The 13,506-nt window shown below is 39.2% G+C and overlaps 1 long non-coding RNA gene across 1 annotated transcript in view; it reads right to left on the bottom strand.

The window, feature by feature from the left end:
* LOC135362119 (uncharacterized) overlaps positions 1-13,506 on the bottom strand; it is a 37,097-nt gene that overhangs the window by 18,280 nt on the left and 5,311 nt on the right. Inside the window, exon 2 of the long non-coding RNA XR_010406554.1 lies at positions 336-400. This is a non-coding gene — a long non-coding RNA (uncharacterized LOC135362119). The remainder of the gene's footprint in view (positions 1-335; positions 401-13,506) is intronic.

Genomic DNA, 13,506 nt, shown 5'->3' with positions numbered 1-13,506 from the left:
TGACAGAGAGAGACACAGCGAGAGAGGGAACCCAAGCAGGGGGAGTGGGAGACGGAGAAGCAGGCATCCCGCAGAGCAGGGAGCAAGCAGGGAGCCCGTTGTGGGGCTCGATGCGGGGCTCCATCCCAGGACCCTGGGACCATGACCCAAGCAAAAACAGATGCTTAACGACTGAGCCACCCAGGCGCCCCTCCACCGTGCACTTCTGCTTGTCTGGCACTGAAGAAGCACAAAGCCCACGGAGAGTGCCAGAGAAGGGAGCAGCTCAGTGAGCTGGGCTATTTGCTCTCTGAACTGCTTTTCCTGCTAGGTGAGTGTAGGGATTTTGTACTTACCCATGGTGATTATAATCAGATCGCTTCTGGAAACTGTAGGTGAATAAATCTGCCCTCCAGGGATTCTGGAACAACAACAACAAAAAGATGGGATTTCCTCCTAAATGTGAATGGAAAGAATAAAATAAGTAAAAGAAGGCAACACTATGCTCCAGTCTTTGGAGAACAACTTCTAGGTCAGTAATTTTATACCCACGGCTACTGCAGACATAGGGATCTCTGCCACTGTGACACAGTTACCTTTCTCATTGACAGCACCCCTTAGGTTGAAGCACCGTGAGACACACGATAAATGCATGCCATCAATCAGATATTGGCTTGCTATTTTCTATGAATTTGACACATCCCTGTTTTCCCATATGCCTTGCCTCTTCCTGCTACACATTGCCTTCCCACTCTCCCTCCCCCTCTTCATTTGTCACCTTCTGTTCCCTCCCCTGCTTCTTCTGCTTTCAATTTAGTGTTGTTAAATGTTTTAAGTGTGAAATCACATGCATAATACTAAGGGTCTTCAAGAGAACAATAGAAATATATAATCCATCATTCTGTGTATGTGTGTGTGTATGTGATTATGGTGCATGACCATAGTAATAATAATATAGCATGAGACCGGAAAAAAATGTAGGGCGGGTGAGTTAAGGTGTTAATAAAAACACAGAGTATGTCTCAGGGCACTCTAACCGTCCTTCTTTGGACCTTGATATCCACTGCTATCCGTGTATCATTACAAAAGCACTGGCAAACGCAAGAAGCTCTGATAATTATTTTCCACAGTAGTGTAAAGGTCTGTGTGGCTCTGAAATGTTCTGAGTACATCAGCATGACAACATAGCATCTCCTTGGTAGATATAGTAAGGATGTGGATAAATTAGAGCATTATATATTTCTTTGATGTTAAAGAACCTCAGGCACTACATAGATGACAACCAAATTTACAGACAGAGATCTCAAGCTCAGTAATACATAGTGTCCTTTGTATGAGTAGTCTTTAAAAAACTGATGATCTCTGAGACAGGGTTCATAGTACAGTAATACCTGAATTAATACAAATCTCCCTGAATCAAAGGTTCAAGTATGAACATGGTTGGGATAATAGCTGCTGTCCTTAGCACAAGGTCAATAGAAGGAACAAATGAGGAAGACAAATGGTGATTATTTTTTCAAGTAAATCATTTCTAGGTGACATAAAGGCATATTCTGGACACTGGCAAAGAGCTCAGTGGGTTGGGGAGCGAGGGGAAGGCGGGGTGCTGCTGGGTTTGATCTTTTTTGCCTCCGAGAGAAAACTGAACATCCAAACACTCCAGGATTGAGAATGCAAAAGCACAAACGGAGAAATGAGCAAGGAGAAAAATTCCTCCCCAAAACAATTACAGGAAGGCATCTACTTTTGGAAAGATTTCCCAATCCTTCCTGTATTACTTAGTGGCAGGACTTGTAGTGGAGACAGACTCAGCAAGAGATAACTGCAAGTCAATGTGACAAATGCTATAAGACAGCTGTATAGAAACTGCTATGGTGGTAAAAGAATCCTTTCCTTGACTTTGAGATGTGAGGATTTTAGGGAAAGTTCCAGAAAAGAGGTTATGATAGGACAGATATTAAATCTTGAGTTGGAGTTTGGGCAGAATGGCAGGGTGGGAACTCAGATGGTAGGGAAAGTATATGTAAATACAAGGAATGATAAGGACGATGATAAGGAAGTCAGCGATGAGGACAGGGCATGTTGCAGGTACTGCTTAGAACAGAGTTCTGAAATATCTGATAGGGTGAGGTACTGAGGCATTTTGTAAGCCGGTCTATAGCTTTGGGACCTGGGGCTAACCTTAGGCAGAAGTGTGACATGATCAGATTTTTATTTTTAAAAGGTAAGTTGGAAAACAGTGTAAATCATGAATTATGATGGTGGTGAGATTTTGGTTAACAAATGAAACTACTGAATAGATACTGAGGAGTTAAAGCAATCAAACTTATACTGGAAGTTTAGAGAAAGTGAGGAGGTGGAGATTCCAGGTAGACAGATTAGAGTGTTAGGAAGGAGAAGAGACAAGTAAGACATTAATATTTCTCTGCCTGAGGGACAAAGTAGATGATGCTTTTAACTAAGGCAGAAAATATAGCCCAAATGTTAATTTTTCAATAGCCTTCCATCTGATAGCAGCAGACCCTCAGCGTCCTCCACAAAGCTTTCATTTTTTTTTTAATGTACCCACAAGCCAGTAAGTCAACTGGAATCATTATGTTGCACCTCCCATGTCCTTTTTCTCTAGATTGGGCTCCCACTCACTCACATCTGCTGCCTGCAAAGTAATTTGGAACAATTTCTCCATCTGCCATGAGAACATGCCTTGTCAATGACCATCTCAAGGACACTATTTCTAAATGACCCTATGACGTCCATGTTTCCATCCTCCAGAATGGCACTGTGTTTCATGCCAAGGCAGAATACTGGGCAAATTTGGGCTCACCCACTAGAATTTCTCTCCATTAGAATGTATACTCTATAACTGCAGAGATTTTTGTGTTTCATTTACTGCAATATCTTCTGTATCTACAATAGTACCTGGCACATAACAGTGGCTCAATAAATATTTTTTTTAATTAAACTTAAGGTTATTATAGCCTCACATGCAATTTTAAGATATAATACAGAGAGATCCAATGTACCCTTTAGTAATTTCCCCCAATAGTGACATCTGGAAAAACTATAAGACAATAACACAACCAGGATATTGACATTAAAGCAGTCAAAATACAGAACATTTCTGTCACCAGAAAGATTCCTCATGTTGCCCTTTTATAGTGTCACACAATCCCTCCAAAGGAAAGTTGCTACAAATATTGCTATCAAATGAGGCCTATAAGAAGCAACTGTCAAAGACTGGAGAAAATCTAGAAGAATTCTATATTAAATTGTTTCATAATTTAATTTTTACATCAGTTTAAAGAAACTTAAATGTGACAAATTGAGGCTGTGGTTTAAAGAAAAACAAAGATTTCTAATCAGTGCAGCTAATTAGTTTTGGCCCTAAATCAAAAGACTGGCAAATCATTTTTACTTATAGTATATTTTTTTAGGTTAAAATAGAATTAAAGATATATACACTTCTGTTAAGATTATTATTCCATGAAATCCTGCCATTTGCAACAACATGGATGGAACTAGAGTGTATTATGCTAAGTGAAATAAGTCAGTCAGAGAAAGACAAATATCATATGATTTCACTCATATGTGGAATTTAAGAAACAAAGCAGATGAACGTAGGGAAAGGGAAGCAAAAATAAAATGAGATGAAAATTGAGAGGGAGGCAAACCATAAGAGACCCTGGACTCCAGGAAACAAACTGAGGGTTGCTGGAGGGCAGGTAGGTGGGGGGATGGGGTAACTGGGTAATGGGCATTAAGGATGGCACTTGATGTGATGAGCACTGGGTGTTATATGCAACTAATGGATCACTAAATTCTACCTCTGAAACCAATCTTTTAAAAAAGATTATTATTCCATATTTTATAAAACTTTTTCATTAAACAACTACTGATCCCAATCATCTTGAATAAAACGCCTTCTGCCAGAGTCCATCAGTGTGGTTAAGTCATTCACTCTCAAAATGAGGATCAAACTTAGTTCAAAGGAACTGTTGGGCACAAATGCCCTCTCTCCTGTTTCACTTTTCTGCTGTTCAACCCTTCCTCTCATCCTGAGTTTTGTTCTCCTCTCCCAACTGCAAAACAAAGATGTCCATGAATATGATTTAAAATACTGATGTGAGATGCTAAGCAGGGAAGGTCAACATCTTTAAGTGGCAGCGAGCCACAAATGCTCTCTTACTTAAAAAAAAAAAAAAAAAAATGAAGCAACGGGAAGTGTAGGGGGAGTTGGCAATCAGAAAATGGGTTCAAGATTGAAGATGATATGTTTTAAGACTTGTCCTCTTTATATCCATCCTACCAGGAGCCAAACTTGGTCATATGACTCCCCTGCTTGGCTCCCCATACCTAAAGACAATGTCCAAAGTCACTCACATGACCTATTGAGATACTCTGTGTTCTGATACCTGGCCATTTCTCCAGTCTCTTCACCTGCTGTTTCCTGCCATGTACTTCCCTCTCCAGAGAAACCAACTGACATTTTCCTACACACACTAAGCTGTGTCTCCCCTCAGAACTTCTATTGGTGCTATTTCTTCTACCCTGACTGCCTCCTCATACCCACCTTTGCCCCTTACTTACTCTGACTAGAGCCTGATTCTTATTCATTTAATAATTACTCACTTTACTCATTACTTCTTCCACAAAGCTTTCCTGGAAGTCTCCTCTGACAATTACTGAGTTAGATGACTTGAGTCTATTAATCAATATTCTTTTTCTCCAAGCCACAGAAACTCAATTCAAATGAGCTTAGGAGAACAAAGAAAATCTGTGTCACTCAAAAAGAAATTATAGGAAGAACATCCCATGGGAAAAGATGTCCATTTTACTGTGAAAATAGGCACTATTATACTTAATACATGGTATTATAATCTGTTTATGTTTCTATCTTCCTCAGTCTATATGCCTGAAGATACTTATCTTAGGTTTTTCCAATGCCAAATATAATGTCCAGTGTGGTCACTTAAATACATGTTGGTTTAATAATAGTCAGTTAAACACATGTTGTTTTAATAAAGGAAATCATTACATTTTGGTGGAAAATTCGGAAAAGTGGTATCTAGAGGGAATATTCTATATACAGGAGATCTTGTTTATCAGTACAGATGAAGAACTTGATGCGGCGCCTGACTGGGCTCAGTCGGTGGAGCAGACTCTTGATCTCAGGGTTTTGAGTTCAAGCCCCTTATTGGGTGGAGATCACTTAAAAAAATAAAAATCTTTTGAAAAAAAGAACTTGATGAATAGTTTCAGAATGAAAAAAAAATTTATAAAAAATACCTTTAAGGACAGATGATGATTCTAGACTTACATTTTAACCTTGGGGAAAAACAGGATGCCTTTCCATCGAGATGGGAGGAAAGGAGGTAAAGGTCAGTGATGATGCAAGATCAGAAGTGAGGAGATGAGTTGAAAGAACTTGTGCCTGCTGGCTACTCTCTTCCCTCAAAGATAATGTCATCTGCTTCAGAGCGAAAAGACAGTGGTATTTGGAACTGAGGTAGGAGGACTGACAAAAGTACTAACTTGTAGGAAAAACTTCTCAGGAAAATGGGACCAGTTTCTTTCAAGGGACAAGGACAAGTGAAGTGGAGGGAAGATTTAATACCTGCTTTACCACAGACCCCATGCCTCACAGCATAGCCACAACAACCTGGCCAGGAAATTCCGTGAATGTCCACGTGTCACCTTACCCACTAAGTTGGCTCTTCCTAGAAAGCAGTCCCTTCTATTTACCTCTATACTTATACCCACATTTTTCCCCATCTTTAACCTCCTTTCCCTCTTCCTATGAATATGCTCAAGTCTTACTCATTCTAAAAAAAGAAATCTTTTGTTTCCCTGCAACTCCAATCTTTCTCCTTCTCATCCCCAGAATTTTTGAAGAGTCGTACTTATTCCCTCTCTCCTTTTACTTACTTTCCATTCACTCTCTCATCCACTGCTCTTTGATTTTGGCTCCAATGCTACTGAACCAGCTTTTACAAAGATCACTATCATCTAGTTACAAAGAACCGTAGCCTTTTGTCTTAATCTTCCTTCTTTCTGGCATTTCGGAAAGCTGTTGAGCCCACTGACAAGCCCCTCCTTTGAAGCATTCTCATCCTCTGGCTCTGGACATAGCAATCAGAATCACCATACAAAATAAGACACAATAGTGGTACGATGCAAAACCTGTGGCCTAAATCCAGGCCATGCAGTTTCCCCACTGTGTGGTGTTGGAGAAGTTATTTGGCTTCTCCACATATCCATTTATGTAGCTACAAAACAGATATAATACCCACTTAGCAGTAATGCCTTCAGAACTTAATCATGTGACACTTAAGAAGTATCGAATGCCAACTACATACCAGGTACTCTCTTGAGTGCCTGGAATACATTAGTGGAAAAAGAAAAAGACAAAAAACCCTGCATTATTCAGCTGGGAAAGGGAGACAATAAATAATAAATATAATAAATATGTGTATGGTATGGTATGTTAGAGGATGATGATGATATAGAAAAATAAAAATTATGGAGGGGGATTAGAAGAGTCACAATGGTGGAATGGACTGCGATTTTAAATAGGGAAGCCAAGGTATCAAGAAGATGACCTCTGAGCACAAATTTTGGAGGGAAGGGAATTAATCATGTAGAAATTTGAGAAATAAGAGTTCAAGGCAGAAGAAACAGACTGTGTAAAGTCAGCAGGAGATGCATTCAGAGAGGTAAGGAGAGTGGAGTGTGCTCTGGTAGGTCATTATGAGTAAACTGTCTTTTATTTTGAGTGAAACTGAAAACCTATGCAGGGTCTTGAGTGAGAGGTAACATAATATCTAAATGCTATAGCAAGCCCACCGTGGCAGATGTGTAGAGAACAGACTACCTGGGCTAAGTACAAAAGCCAGAGTCCAGGGAGCTCTTGCAACAATCCTGGTGAAAGACAATGGTAGTATGTATCAGAAAGATGGTGACAAGTTGGCGGAATGTGGTAGGAAGTGATTGGACTGTCAGGCAGATTTTGAAAGTAGAAATTCAAGTATTTTCTAATATGGTTGACTCTAAGAGGAACAAAAAAGAAATGCATCATCCCAAGATTGGGTTGGCCTGAGCAACTGAAAATGAAGTTCACATTTTCTGTAATGGAAAAGACTATCACAGGGAATGAATGTCACATCGTAAAATTTCTATATCAAAATACTCCGCTGTGCTTTTAAGACAATGTACACATCCCCCTCCTTATCACATAGTGTTACAGCATTCTTGAAGTAAATTCATCTACAAAATATCATTTGTTTTGATATTTATAACCATTTTTTAGAAGGGCAGGAAAGATATTATTCCCCATGTAACAGATGAGATGACTAAGGCTCAAAAGAGCTATGAGATTAACCTAAGGCCCCAACGTGGTTAGAATGGATTATATAATAGAATACTGGGTTGTTTTTTTTTTGTTTTGTTTTGTTTTTTTGTCTCTTTATCTGGTTAACTTTAGATCATATAGTATTTTCTAAGAATGGGGGCAGTGCCAGATAACTTCAAGACCATGCAGTCCAAACCCTTCTACATTATACCTGATGAAACCAATTCAAGAACATAAGCAGCCTACTTTAAGTCACCCTGTTTTTGCTTTTGAAACCTCCTAGGGATTCCCAAAGACTAGACTGAGACTCCGTTTTGGTATGCTGAATGACTAATGCACTACATTTTTCGATCAGAAAAATACCCAGTGGTATAGGAAGGAAACCAGAAGAAAGTAATGTCCTAGGAGCCAAATGAAGAAAGTGTATGAGGGAGGGCAATCTACCTCACCAAATGCTGCCAAGCAAGAAGGATGAAGCCTGAGAATTGGCCATTGGCTTTAGCAATATGACGATCACTGGGGACCTAGACAAGAGCAGTTTCGGGATAGAACCAAAAGCCTGACTGGAGAGGCTAAACATGAAGAAAAGAGAAAACTTGAAAGCAGCAAGCAGTTCATTACAAATTGAAGCATTGAAAAATGAAATAAAAGAAAATCTTTTTCTCTCTTTTTTATTTCTTTTTACTTATTTTATTTAAATTCAATTAGTTAACATACAGTGTATCGTTAGTTTCAGATGTAGAGTTCAGTAATTCATTGGTTGCATATAACACCCAGTGCTCATTACATCAAGTGCCCTCTTCAATACCCATCACCCAGTTTCCCGATCCCCCCCACAACTCCCCTCAAGCAACCCTCAGTTTTTTTCTTATAGTTAAGAATCTCTTTTAGTTTGCCTCCCTCTCTGATTTTGTCTTACTTTATTTTTCCCTCCCTTCCTCTATGATCCTCTGTTTTGTTTCTTAAATTCCACATATCAGATAAAGGGCTAGTATCCAAGATCCATAAAGAACTTATCAAACGCAACACCCAAAAAACAAATAATTCAGTCAAGAAATGGGCAGAAGCGGGCGCCTGGTGGCTCATTTGGTTAAGCGACTGCCTTCGGCTCAGGTCATGATCCTGGAGTCCCGGGATCGAGTCCCGCATCGGGCTCCCTGCTTGGCGGGGAGTCTGCTTCTCCCTCTCCCTCTACTGTTCCCCCTGCTTGTGCTCTCTCACTCTCTCTATCAAATATATAAATAAAATCTTTAAAAATAAATAAATAAATAAATGGGCAGAAGACATGAGCAGATATTTCTCCAAAGAAGACATACAGTGGCCAACACGTGAAAAAACACTCAACATCACTCAGCATCAGGGAAATATAAATCAAAACCACAATGAGATACCACCTCACACCAGTTAGAATGGCTAAAATTAACAAGTCAGGACAAATGGTGGCAAGGATGTGGATAAAAGGGAACCCTCTTACACTGTTGGTGGGAATGCAAGCTATTACAGCTACTCTGGAAAACAGTATGGAGGTTCCTCAAAGAGTTAAAAATAGAGCTACTCTATACACCCAGCAATTGCACTACTAGGTATTTACCCAAAAGATACAAACGTGATCCAAAGGGGCACCTGCACTCCAATGATTATGGCAGCAATGTCCATAATAGCCAAATTATGGAAAGAGCCCAGATGTCCATCGACAGATGAATGGATAAAGAAGAAGTGGTGTGGGGCGCCTGGGTGGCTCAGTCGGTTAAGCGACTGCCTTCGGCTCAGGTCATGATCCCAGGGTCCTGAGAACGAGCCCCGCATCGGGCTCCCTGCTCCGTGGGAAGCCTGCTTCTCCCTCTCCCACTCCCCCTGCTTGTGTTCCCTCTCTTGCTGTCTCTCTCTCTGTCAAATAAATAAATAAAAAATCTTTAAAAAAAAAAAAGTGGTATGTATACACACACACACACACACACACACAATGGAATATTACTCAGCCATCAAAAAGGATGAAATCTTACCATTTACATCAATGTTGATAGAATTGGAAGGTATCATGCTAAGCTAAATAAGCCAATAAGAAAAAGACAATTATATGGTTTTCCTTTTTTAAAAACGGGGGTAGGTCTTCTGTGGGAACAGCCTAGTAGAAAGGAAAAAAATACTGGTAATATAGGAGATAGAGGTAAAAACTATGGGGATAATGCCCTTGACCATGCAAAAGGGATAAAATCTAGTGCCCAAGGGGAGAGACTGACATTAGAATAAGATGTGTGTAGTTCTTCTGTGTAACAGATAAGAAAATAAAGTATACAGATACAAAGGCTGTTGGGCAAGTAGATCAGGGGAGTCTGCAGAAGTTCCTCTGAGTGCTTATAAGTACACAGTGAGGTAGGAAACAGGTCATATGGAGAAAGTGAGGATAAGGGAGAAGAAGCTGGAAGTTAGAGGAGGGAGAAAGTGGAAGAGTGAATGAACTAGGCAAAGACAGCATGATTATCAGGTACTTGGTGTGCCTGGTTCAGAGCCATGGGTGTGTCCACAGTCTGGGGTGGTCCACAGTCCAGTCACTGCACCCCAGGTTCCCTGTGTGTTGAGCAAGTGGTAGCTATTATTATTGTGTTACTCAAAAGCACCCTCTCCCTTAATAGAGGTATTAGAGAACACTGAATTAACTATCTGAAAATTGTTTGACATATTTTTTAGGCAGAAATTTAAAAATTTCCTCTTTAATGTCCAATTTCTTGGCATTTCTATAATCCTTTATATTTGCAAATTGTCCCCTAGTCATGCTTATTGTGTATGCTTCACCATATCCCTGACTTACACATAGAATAAAATCAAGTTAAGTAAATCAGAGGAGGCACAATGCTTTGTTCAGTCAGTACTTGGCAGCAGTGAACAGAGAGGAATTACTCATCGTGGATTCAACAGTTAAGAGCAGCATTTCCTCACAGTATACTCTGTGGACCATTCATCCCAGCAGATGTTCCATGAGTCAAGAGTTCTAAGGTCAAATAAGTATGAGAACTCTACATGCTATATCTCAACTTAGATTGTTACAATGTTCATCAGCATCTCTGCTTACCCCTGGTGTTAAAGAGATCTGCTTAACTTACTTAATCTTGCACTTCTGAGGCTTATTTGACCACAAAATTCCTTTATTTATTTATTTTTTTTTTTAAAGCTGAGTCCACTTTAACGGGTCTATGTAGCAGTCATCAATACAGCCAATTCTCATATCCATCCATCCCTTCTCCCTCATTAGCCCAATCCAGCCTTAGCTGGGCACACTGCTACTTAGCCAAGAGATTAGATTTCCAGCTCCCCTTGCTGTGGGTCTTGGCCACACAGCTAAGTTCTAACCAAGGAGATGTAAGTGGAAATGATACGTGTGACAACCTAGAAATAGCCTGAAAGGTAAGGAGCATACCTTTCTTTGTGCCACTCCCTTCCTCCTTTTGGCTGATCAGAATGCACAGTGATGGTTTCAGCTGTAGTAGTTGAATCTCTAGAATGTTCACTAAAGACCAGAAAGCTGCAAGACAGCAAAAACCTGGCTCCTTGATCATTGTGGAGCACTGCATGAGCCACAGAGTGCCTAACTTCCAACTCCTTTAAGTGAGAGAGAAATATCTTTGATTTGGTATACAGGCTGTTGTTTTGTTTTGTTTTTTTTCCCTTACACCAGGCCGAATCAAGCCCTAACTAATACAGTGTAACACCTCTCAGAGGACACTTAGAGAAGTGCTGGTCAGCCACGGAAACTTTGGGCCTCTTTCCCCCAACATGTATGTCTTTGTCTGCCTCCACACACACGGAATCTTCGTTTCTGTCTGGTTTTTACATTTGATTCCAAATATTTGCAAACAAAAGGCACCAGGTTAATGGAAAGAACAATGGCCACATCACACAATAAGCTAACTCTGCTTCTTGACCTTAGGCAAGTACTCTAAAATCTCTGTTCCTCAGTTTCCCTGAAGGTATCGAAGAAATAGTATATTCTTGGGGCCCCTGGGTGGCTCAGTCGTTAAGCATCTGCCTTCGACTGGGGTCATGGTCCCACGGTCCTGGGATCAAGCCCCGCATCAGGCTCCCTGCTCAGTGGGGAGTCTGCTTCTCCCTCTCCCACTCCCCCTGCTTGTGTTCCCTCTCTCACTGTCTCGCTCTCTGTCAAATAAATAAATAAATAAAATCTTAAAAATATATATATTGAAAAGAAAAAGAAAAAAAAGAAATAGTATATTCTTTGCTTCACAGTGTTGTTATAATAATAAAATATACACACACACACACAAAAACACTGAATGTAGCATACTACACAAAAGCTCTTCCTGCTATTACACCGACCAGAGGGAGCTCCGGTACAAACCTACTAATGCATAGGTATGCACACCTGAGCTCTCTCACATCCTTTCTCTAGATGTCACTTCTCTGTGGACAGGTAGAACCAGAAAGCCTCCTTGGTCCCATTCCAATGCAAATTCTACGTGCAAATGGCATTCTTGGAATCTTAAGGCTAGAATGCAACCTTTGGGAGACTCTTTTAAGTCTGTGTCTCTACATTAAGGTGAGATAACATTATCTTGGAAATATAAATTTATTAGCTTATACAGACCTTGAGAGAATAAATTCTAAATCCCCACCTTCAAGAGAATATCTGAGAGTTTAACAGTTCTCACTATAAGAAAATCACTCCTCAGAATTAAATTTAAATTCCTTAATCTAAGTCTCAGGTTCTCTTGTGCATACTTTGATAGTCAGCAAAAACCTGGTACAATTTGTTCAACATTTACCCTTTATGTGTTTGATGACAGTTCATAAGACTATCTTCATGTGAATATTGAGTCTAAAATTCACACTTGCCATGGCAACTGTTGTTTCTATATTTAAAAAAACAAATCATGCAGGATATCCAACTCACTGATGAGGACTTTCATGAACATAATACAAGTACTTTATTTCTAAAGTTATGGATATTTAGAAATCTATTTTTAAGAAAGATTGGGTAACAAATTTGCAAATCAAAACATGCTTTAAAGCTAAAATTATCATTTCTAAACTAAGTAGCTGAAAAAAATAAGACTATTAGTTAAAATAGGTACATACATTATTCAAATGATAGAGCTAACATTTTAAGCTTAAAATAACTGAAAAACAAATGTCTAATTGATATTCATTTATTCTTGTCACTATATAACCAGAACAGTGCAAACTAGTTTTGTATGGCATCATTCACAGAAAGAGTATTCCAACATCCTTTACAAAATTAAAATAACGGATAATATTAATTTTGTTTGTTTTCAGTTTCTGGGACATGTCTGACATATATTACCAGATATATTCAGTCTCAGTTTGCTATTTTTATTATAAATCCTGATGAAGGGTGTTAGCATTGCACTCAACAAAATCCATTAAATGATTGATTTTCTTAAACCAATCTGAAATTAGCCTAGTAAAATGGAGTTACTTAAAAACATTAATTAAATGTCTGTGTTTGCTTATCAACCCTGAACCCCTGTGCACTATTTAACTGCATAACTCTACAGAACTGGTAATCTCCATTTTTCTCTATTGACAAACTTACCTTTATAAGATCTGAAATGCCAAGAAAGTAGTTGAAGTTAGAAGTAGGGAGAGGGGGGCTATGAAAGTCAATTTGGGGGGCACTGGGTGGCTCAGTTGGTTGGGTGTCCGACTCTAGATTTTGGCTCAGGTCATGATCTCTCACTGTGTGGAGTCTGCTTAAGATTCTCCCTCTCCCCCTACCCCCCCATTCACATGTACTCTCTCTCTCTCTCTCAAAAAAAAAAACCACAAAAACAAAAAAAAATTAAATTAAAAAATTTTTTAAAGTCAATTTTTGTATATAAAGGTATTGTGGAAATGAGATTGAGTTTTCTGTTAGAAGAATGAGTTACAAGTAATGAAAGAAGGCTAGAGTGAAATCTATGGTGGTAGATTAAAATCAAAGGTATCGTATCAGTTTTTAATATAAAAAACGAATAGACATAGGAATAAGTACAGGTATGTCTATATGTATAGGTTAGTTTACATACATATATTGCCCAGGTATATCCACTGAGAAAACCTAAGTAGCAATACTAGTCCAGTAGTAATGAGAATATCTAGCTCCCAAATCTTAGTTTCTAAACACTTTTGTCCAGTGAAAAATACCTAGAACTCTTGGACGAAGA

This window comes from Mirounga angustirostris, unplaced genomic scaffold, assembly GCF_029215605.1.
Source record: "Mirounga angustirostris isolate CCGP_5_RB_7025 unplaced genomic scaffold, mMirAng1.0.hap1 SCAF_1, whole genome shotgun sequence".
In the NCBI taxonomy this organism is placed as follows: Eukaryota; Metazoa; Chordata; class Mammalia; order Carnivora; family Phocidae; genus Mirounga; species Mirounga angustirostris.
The sequence above is the reverse complement of the archived record's forward strand: the minus strand, read 5'-3'. Positions and strand labels throughout refer to the sequence as shown.